The sequence below is a fragment of the Silene latifolia genome, chromosome 1 (assembly GCF_048544455.1).
Source record: "Silene latifolia isolate original U9 population chromosome 1, ASM4854445v1, whole genome shotgun sequence".
Taxonomy (NCBI): Eukaryota; Viridiplantae; Streptophyta; class Magnoliopsida; order Caryophyllales; family Caryophyllaceae; genus Silene; species Silene latifolia.
Window position 1 is genome coordinate 99,294,618 of NC_133526.1, and position 9,785 is coordinate 99,304,402.

Sequence of the window (9,785 nt, forward strand, 5' to 3'; positions counted from 1 at the left end):
CCCAACATTTAGCATTGTTATTTACTATTTTACCCTTACTTAACCTAATGATGCTCTATTAGATATACCCCATTTGTAATAATCAAAGAATCAAGTTTTCATTAGATTAATTCAATCCTTCTTTAGATTAGGTTAAGCTTTCATTAGGAGTAGATTAGAATAGATTACTCTTTAATCTTTCCACAAATCACACATTAGTCTTTCCTTTAATTATTGTTCATGTTTATTATTGAGTAATTCAAGTTTATTATTGGGTAATTAGAAGATTATTTGGGTTTATTGGGAGATTGACAACCTTCCATTAATCATCAAGTACTTCTATTATTCTTTGCATTATTATTTTGGAATCTCCATAGGTATAATTCTCTTAATCCTTGTTTTAATTATTGTTAATATTTCTTACTTGTTCATCATGTTTTACCTTGTTAATATGATTGACAACCTTGTTAGCATGTCAAACTTGATAATGAGTGAGTAGTCATTTGTTTACATCTCTCCTCTTGTTGCTTGTTTATTGCTTTTATTAGTTTAAAATCATCAACCCATTATAATTGTGACAACCCCAAGTACAACCATAATTAGATTGAATAATTTGAGTAACCATCGTCCCATGGATCGACCTCGACTTACCGCTAACTAGTTGTTTGTTGAGTATTATAAATGTGTTTGATTGGGAGACCCGACGACGTAACCCATCAATCCCTTATACTTCTGCAGGTGGATCAATCATGTATGCCATGATATGCACTCGTCCTGACGTTTCATATGCTTTGAGTATGACAAGTAGATATCAAGCCAATCCAGGTGATAGTCACTAGGTAGCCGTCAAGAATATCCTTAAGTACATGAGAAGGACTAAGGATTTATTCTTGGTGTTTGGAGGTGAGACTGAGCTTAGTGTGAAGGGTTACAATGACTCGAGCTTCCAAACTGACAGTGATGACTTAAAATCCCTGGCAGGCTTCCTTTTCATGATCAATGGTGGTGCCGTTAGCTGGAGAAGCTTCAAAGAACCAGTCGTTGTGGATTCTACAACGGAGGCTGAGTACATTGCAGCATCTGAAGCTGCCAAAGAAGCTGTATGGATGAGGCAATTCTTAGAAAGACTAAGGGTAGTTCCTTCCGCTAAAGATCCAATCACACTTTATTGTGACAGCATATCGGCCATCTTTCAAGCTAAAGAGCCCAAGTCTAGCAACAAGTCTAGACTTGTACACAGAAAATTCCATATGATTAGAGATTACATTGAAAGAAAGGAAATAGAGATTTGTAGGGTTGGGACAGAGGATAACATTGCTGATCCTTTAACCAAGACTTTATCGCAGGCTACGCATGACCATCATGTATTTTCCATGGGTCTTAAGCGTATGACTAATTTGTATTAGATTATAAGATATGAAGTAATAATATTGTACTGATTGTTCATATAAGATAATCGCATTTATCGTTTGAGTTTTAAACTCTTTTATTCATTACTTTGTTTTATCCAAATAGGTTGTTGAGACAATTTTGAACCCTATTAAAGTGAACTGGTTTAACATAGTAATCGCCCCTAGGTACTTGTATGAGGTGACGTCTCTAAGTGACTAGAATTTGAGTCGATTGATGGCAAGTTCAAGTGTCGTAGGGTCATGAGAGATAACTAGTCGATCACATAGGCAGACTGTAAGGGACACTCTATCGGGCAGTGACCGCTTATAGAGTTCTGGTAATTCATATAGCCTAGTCGTGGCAAGAGCTACTATAGTATTCTTTTGAGTCAATTCTTTTACTAAAGACTGTTCGCCCAAGTTGGCACAGTTTCTGAGTGACTTTGGGTTATGCTCTATGACTTTCGTAAATGAGGTCAAATGGACATCTCTTGGGTCATGATGAGCTATGGCTAAACAAAGGGAATAGTGCGATAGGAATTGTCCACCCCCTTGTCAGGGTTATTTAAAAATCTCAGGGCCACTCGAGGAGTAGTGAACTGAAAATGCGTGGCCACGCTCGGAAGGTATCTTTGGTAGATAGTTCCGGTCAGACAGTTACTCTCCAAATCGAGGAAACCACTCTTGATATGATCACTTGCAAGAACGACCTGCAAGACACCTTGCATTGAGTGGGAGATAGTAATAAGACAAGAGAATTGGTGACGCATACTTGTCTCGGACAAGTGGGAGATTGTTGGAGTATGTGTCCTCAACAATAGTGCGATTACATTATTGAAACTCATAATAAGAATACGTAAAGGGATGATTCTTTTTATAAGTCTACAGTCAACCTTAATCGGTAATGATTGGCTGACTAGAGTTTGACATTATTGTCGTTTATACGGTGGTGATCAGTTGATCCCTAAAGGTCACACTTGAGTGACGATCCCCTTAATAGATTAATTAATTCCTTAAAATAGAACAATTCACGAATGTGAGTAAGAATATGAATCTTATTGTAATTCGATTAAATGAGATTCGTTTTAGTAATTAAGATGTTATATTACTAAAATATTGTTTATGAAACAATTAAAATAAGAATGAACGGTTAATTATAATTGCAATATGTTGTAGATTATATTAACATGGACCATTTTATTTACTTGTAATTGTGAATTACTAGTCAATTGTTGTATGTAATTAAATTAATATATGTAATGATATTTAATTGTTAAATATGCATTAATATGATTAATAACATGTTATATGTCACATGTCACACATTATATGACAAATTGACAAAAATAAAATGGACTCAATGTTACATGTGAAAACCGGTTTTATGAGGGAAATGGAAGAAATGGTTAAATTGTTTTGTTAACTGGAAAACATAATGATTACTATAATAGCCTATTCTACACCCTAATAACCTTTGATAACAACAATTGGAAAAGCATTTTTGCATGCATTGGCTCTCCTCCCTCTCTCCTCCCAACAGGTTTTCCCACCCCCCTTAAGATAAGAATTATTCTTATTTTTGACCTTCATTCTTATACAAATATATACTTCTTACTCTTCTCTCATCTCTAAAATAAGTTTTAGATAAAATAAAATTGTTCTAATATCTAAATATACAAATTACTATAGTAGTAATAAAAATATTATTGGATCATATTTTAAGGATGGCTACTAAAGTAATCTAGTGAATTATTTAGTAGTTTTAAGGGGGTTGTCTTGGTGCAACTAATAGGAGGTTCTCATACTATTGGGACTATAGGAATCATTCAATGTTTAAGCTTAAGAACAAGTAAGAAAGGTGTTCTTAATTATGCCCCAAATCCGATTTCCGCATTATAAGAAGCTTTCTTATTAATCTTTGATTTAATTTTTTTATGCATGTATAAGATCAATATCCAGTTTAATGAGTAAATAAGATCTATAATTAAAATATTTTAATTAGAGGGTTATAGAATCCTTTTAGTTTACACTCGTCTGGGTCCAAACCTGCATAGAATACAAAATATCCCAAAGTAAACCATTCTTGGGAGGATAATAGCTATTTGATATGTATTAAGCATAAATATGCGTGTTAAAAGGTAAAGAAAAGTGCATAAATAAAGCCCGCATCAAACCTAAGTGAGGGATGCAAAGTTTTGAGTTGTACCTTAGCAGGGAGCAAGCCCTCAACTTTCTTGAGCACTTCATCATCAACTTCATGGTCTTCATCCATCTCCTCATCATGGATGGTAATTTAAAATGCTTCTTCCATTTCCGACTCTTCCCTAGCCACTTCCTAAACTACTTCATCAATGACTTCAAGTGTGCATGCATGGTTTAGCTTTGGTCATTTCACAATATTAGGAAGGTTAAATTCAACTTTATCGCCCTCTATTCTAAAGGTTAGCCACCCATCTCTTACATCAATCAACACTCCACTGGTATCCAAGAATAGCCTACATACCGAGTGATGCGTGTCATTTATATGATGTTTTACACCCTATTTTACACGCATTTCAGAGCTCAATTGAGTAGTTTATGCTGCTATTTCCCTTGTTTCGTGTATTTCTTCCTTTTCTTGTGATTTTGTAGGAATATGAAGATTTCAGTGGAAAATAAGCCGAATCCGTCCCTAAGTACTTAGCATTGCATTTGACATGGAGTATTGACTCGAGGAATGAGCTTGGTGCGCGTTTCAAGGCCTAAAGATAGCAAAAGCAAGGGTGCGTACGAGTTTTACAAGCAAAGAAGCATTTCACGACATTGCAGCCTCGTTCAGATGGCTATATCTCGAGTTCTAAAGCAGATAATCGAGTGATTCTAATTGGAGGGGAAATCTTATCCTCTTAACTTTCCAACGCCGCGTAGAACGCCTGATTTGACCAAGTAACGAAGAAATGGCAGCTGTTTTAAGATCGGTGCGCGCTGCAGGAATCGTCAGAATGCAATTCTGTACAGCACCTTTGGTCGATCGACTGACCTCAGTGGTCGATCGACCACCACGCGGGCTGATGCGCAAATTAAAAGATCGAGAATTAGAAAAGCGCAATGTATTCTTAGGTTTAGGAATAAGAGTGCGTGATATTCCTATATAACTAACCTATGTTTTCAGAATAATGATCAGTTTCTAGAGGAGAGACATTAGGTCTCGAGTTTAGCATAGTTTACATTCAAATACTTTAGTTTATCAATAAAGTTCTTCTTTGCATCCGGGTTTGTTCTTCCTTCTTTCTTTATTTCTGGTAATTCTTGCTCTGAATTTTGTTCTTCCTTCGTAGTATAGAATTGTTAGTTAGAATCCCTAAGCCCTAATTTCTCTTTATGCGATTTTACTGTCTATTTAATTTAATTATGAATTCCGTTATTTGCATCTTTAGTTTTCTTTTCATTATTATCGTTGTTATGTCTAGCTAAATCAATCCCGCTAAGATGTAGGGGATCTATGGCGTAGATGGCATTAGAATAGGTGACCCCGCATTAGGGCTTGGTCGATCGACTGGCTTAACTAGTCGATCGACTAAGCCGGTTGGTCGATCGACTGGGATAGCTGGTCGATCGACTGACTTCGCGTCTGGTTTTGCTTTGTTTGTTTCGTTAAGTGCTTTACATTTCAATGAGACCGAGAGGAGATTTGATAGATGCTTAAACTTGACCATCCGGGCCGTAGATCGAGAGATAGGAATGGACAATAATTAACGAATTAAAACAACTAAATTGCTAAGATCGAGAGATAACGTGATTTAGTTTGCATTAGGAATCATTAATCAAGAACGAGAGTTAGTATTAATGAGACTTAGGGATTAGTAGCATAGGCCGAGAGGTAGCTACTATTTAACATGGACCGAGAGGACTTGTTTTCCCCATCCTTCGCGACCGTATTTCGAGACTTACCTAGACTTATGTGCCCATCGAAGCTGTAGTGAACCGACCGTCTTAGCATTTCTTTTATCGTTGTTTACCGTCCTTATTTACTTTTACTCGTTTATTTAGTTTATGTCATTAGATTTAGATTCAATTCTTATCAAAACCCCCACAATTGTCACCCTTAGACTAGAATTAATAACAACTATTATCTCCCTACCTCCCTGCGGATCGACCCTTACTACCGCTTGCTAGTTGTAGTTCGGAATCTATAAATATTATTTTTGGTACTCACTTCGACAGGTATCACCGAGGATGATGGGGGTGTGGCTATCCCTCGGAATATCGAGGACAACAAAGTCGGCGAGAATCAAACATTTTGCAACCTTGACGGGTACATCCTCAAGCACCCCCAAGGAGCATTTGGCAGACCTATCCGCCAATTAGAGAGTCATGTTTGTCGGAACTAGATCACAAATACTCCCTCCTATTCATTCATTTTGTCCCTCTTATTTTGTGCACAAGAATTAAGAGAGGGATTAAAGAATGATTAAAGGACATGGTAGACCTAGGTGAATGGGGAGAGGAAAGTAAGATTAAGAAAATTTAAGTGGGCAGGCTTATGCTAAGCTTTCCCTCCAAAAGATTAAGATGATGATTACATTGATAATTTCCCTCTATTGGAGTACTTGATAAAAAAAGAGTACAAATACAGTACAATACAAGTTTTTTGTTCTACATCTGCCATACAGTACTTGATAATTTTTTTTGTTCTACATCTGCCATAACAAAATTACACTTCATAAGAATATTACACACTAATTGAATTCTAAAATTAATTAATCAAGTTTGCTAAAAAAAAAATTGACAAAATATTGTTGTTGGATTTGGACTTCAGATTTCAGCAAGGGCCACCTTCTTCCTTTATTTTAGACGTCCATATTCAATAAGCAAACTGCCAAACTAAAGGACACCAAGTGCATAATTGCTTCAAATTTTCTGAGCAATTTTCAAGGGAAGCATACTTACACTTGCCCCTAAATTACATAAAACTCTAGATATTGGAACATCGCCAACTACACAAGGTATGTAGAAGCTCATCGGGTCACTAAGCTTATGTGGCATTTTGTTTAAAAGTAGAGCACTACACTCTTCTTCCATAGGCATCATTTTTTGGTCACCCAAGGTCCTCTTCTTAGTCAAGATATCTTTCAAAAACTTTGTATAGTTTGGCATGTTCAAGATCACCTCGGTAAAAGGTAGAGTCACTGCAAGGTTTTCCAACATTTCACAAAATTTTGTGTACTTGAAGTTTTCTTTAGACTTTAAATCTCTAGTGGGATAGGGAACGTTAGTGAGAAGTTGAGAGTTAGAGGATACTTTTGGAGAAGTGGGCTTGCTTGTCACCTTAGTGGAAGGTTGTAGAAGGATATCTTCTCTAGCTTCTTCACCCACCTTGCTCCCTTTCATAAGGGAGGTCTTCAACCAATCCATCCTTATTACTTGGTAGAGGAGATTTCCCCATAGATGTTCCCTCAATTGTAGATGCTCCACTTGATAACTTTCTCTTCTTAGACTCACTTATCCTAGTAGAAGGAGTCATTGGTAGGCTTTCCCCACCACCATTCATAGCCAACCGCTTTCTTTTCGGCTCCACATCAACTTCAATTTCAAGATCTTTATAAGGGTCTTTAAGATCAACCCCACTCCTCAAAACTACCGCATGAGCTTGATGGTTTGCCGAGGCATCCTTTGAGCTTTGTCCTTGGGCAAGGAAACCACCCGGTGGTCTTTGAGGGTTGGCCAATGCTTGGGATGCCATTCGGGCCTCCATTTCCTTTATCTCTCGTTGGGTAGCAGTCCTTAAGTTATTCATTTCTTGGTGGTGTGATGTTTGCATATTCTTCACCACTTTCATTAATTCACTAACCTGAGATTCGTCCATTGGCTCCTGAAATGGTTGGTTAGCCAAAGGTAGAGGGAACCCATAGTTGAATCGGTTGTTGGAGCCTAGATGATTGTTGGTGTGGCCCCCATGATAATTTCCTCTAGGCCCTTAGTTGTTGTAATTTGAGCCTTACTCTTGGCTATACCCTTTATTACCTTGAAAATTTAGATTATACCCTTAGTCTTGAAACCCTTAACCAAGCCCTTGGCCAAACCCTTGATTAGCTTGATTTCCTTGGTTTCCTTGGTAGAAGCTTTGATTACCTTGGTTACCCCCCACAATCTTGGTATCCTTGAGGTTGGTTTCCAAAATTTTGGTTTTGATTGTTGTTTCACCATTGGTTTTGATTCCCGAAGTTGTTCCTTTGATTTTGGCCTCCACCCCTTGGTTGAGAAAATCCGGGTGGGTTGGTGTTTTGTGGTTGAATGTGTAGTGTATTTTTCACATTCGTGCTCTTGTAGCTCAAGAGTGGACCATTCTTCATACCCGGATGATAAAAGTTTGAGTTAGGGTTGTAGTTGTTTTTATTCTTGAAAGGTGGCGTTGGTGGCCGCATGTTATTGTTGTAACTTTTGAAAGCATTGACATCTTGAATAGTTTCTTCACCACCCATGTTGTATGCATTGTTAGCACACACATCAAAGGTGTGACCCATTCCTCCACACAATTCAAAAGAAGGTCCTTGAACAACCTCCTCCATGAGAGGACCATAGGAGCCACTAGCTTGATTCACTTATTTCCTTGTCATTTCCTCAAATTTCTTTGTGATAAGACCTATCTTGGCATTTGTTTCGGCATTAGAATTTAAGTTCTCTTGAGGATAGCGGCTACTCCTTATCAACATGTTACCTCTTAACCCTTAGTTGGACTCCGAGTCAACCATTTTTTTTATGAGGGTTGAACCCTCATCATCTCCTAGATGATCGAACCCTCCCCCCGCGGAGGCATTCACCATCTCTTTTGTCCTAGGTAGAAATGTTTGAAAGAACGTTTGGGTGATATACCAAGCTGGAATCCCTTGATGTGGACAATGGGCAAGGAGGTCTTGAAACCTATCACATGCTTCCCCTATAGAATTTTCATCTTCTTGTTGAAAAGTGGTTATCTCGTTCCGGAGCATAGCAGTCTTGGAGGATGGGTAGTATTTAGCTAGCAAAGCTTTAGCTAAGGCGTCCCACGTGGTAAATTTGTTTGGTGGATGAAATTTTAGCAAACGATCCGCTTTGTCCCTTAGAGAGAACGGAAACAACATTAATCTCAAAGTATCTTTAGACACTCCATTGCGCTTCATCATTGCAACCTTGCTCTTAAACTTTCTAAGGTGGGCATGTGCATCCTCATCAATGTGCCCACCAAAAATATCCTTCTCAATTAGACCGACTTGAGTGGGATGGATATCAAAGTTGTTAGAGGCTAAGGTTCCGAAGTTAATTGGAGAAGAAGTGTCATCAGGATTTGGTCGGTTATGGTCTCGTAAAGCCGCAATTCTAGGATTTACAAGAGATGTATTATGTGGTGTTTGAGGTGGTGTATTTGGGATTAGGTGATTGTGGAAAGAATTTTCTACGAATGGATCAATGGTGACGGTTGTTTGCTCTTGAATAGTGGTTTCAAGGTGTGTTTGGGGGGTTGTGGTTGCTCGGTTTGTGGTTGTTTGGGAGGTAATCCGAACCCTTGCTAAAGTCCTACTCCGTAAAGTTCGAAAAATCCTTTTCTGTTCTGGGTCACTAATAAAGGGATTCCAGTTTCCTCTAGGTATACACTTCAACAAATCGTTAGTCTCCTAGTGTTTTTAGGCACTAGGGATAAGCAATAGCACAAACACTCTACAAGAAACAAGACACTACTAAAACATGCAAACAATAACTGTAACACCCCCTCATACCAAGGTGCCTTACCAGGACCACCCTACCATGAAAGTGTGTTACCATATCGGTTGCCCGAAGTTAGTACATATCAAAAGCGTCTGAACTGAGCACATTTATTAAAGTACCAAAAAGTATAAAAGTTTACATCGACCAAATCCCAAACTGTTACAATAAAATAAACCAAATGTCTGACAGCTAAGAAATCCAAAACTAAGACTCGGACAGTGATGCTACAACTGGTGATGACAACTCTCCCATGACTGCCCCAAGCTCACCAAGCAAAACCTGTCAAGTCTGCTCACCATCCCCGAATGGATCACCGCAGATTCCACAAACAACAACGGGACCAGTATTACTCAATCAATATAAAACAAACAAACAAACAAGGTAACAAGCTTATCATTCTCCAACCCCAGTCTCCCGATCTCACAGAGTAACCGACTACACACCGAAGTGAGTAGCCCTGCCAGATTACCCATCGCAATAGGTAATCCTCGCCGCCAGTGGGTGACCGCAGCCGATCCCACCTAGTCCAGCTCATCAACGAGCGACTAACAATCCCTGTCCCTTAATGTGCACATCCCCTCCCGTGGCGGGTTCCACGGAGGGCGAACTAGGGTGTGAAGCCACTCCCGCAAGTGACTCCACCACAATCACAAACACACTGTCATCACATATCCACATCATCACCGCCACAAC

The 9,785-nt window shown here is 38.6% G+C and overlaps 1 non-coding gene across 1 annotated transcript; it reads left to right on the forward strand.

Moving 5' to 3' along the window:
- The first annotated feature begins 8,231 nt into the window (after positions 1 to 8,231).
- LOC141619847 (small nucleolar RNA R71) lies at positions 8,232 to 8,338 on the forward strand. Its single transcript, XR_012531822.1, has one exon. It is a non-coding gene; the product is annotated as a small nucleolar RNA R71 (small nucleolar RNA).
- Positions 8,339 to 9,785: the final 1,447 nt, after the last annotated feature.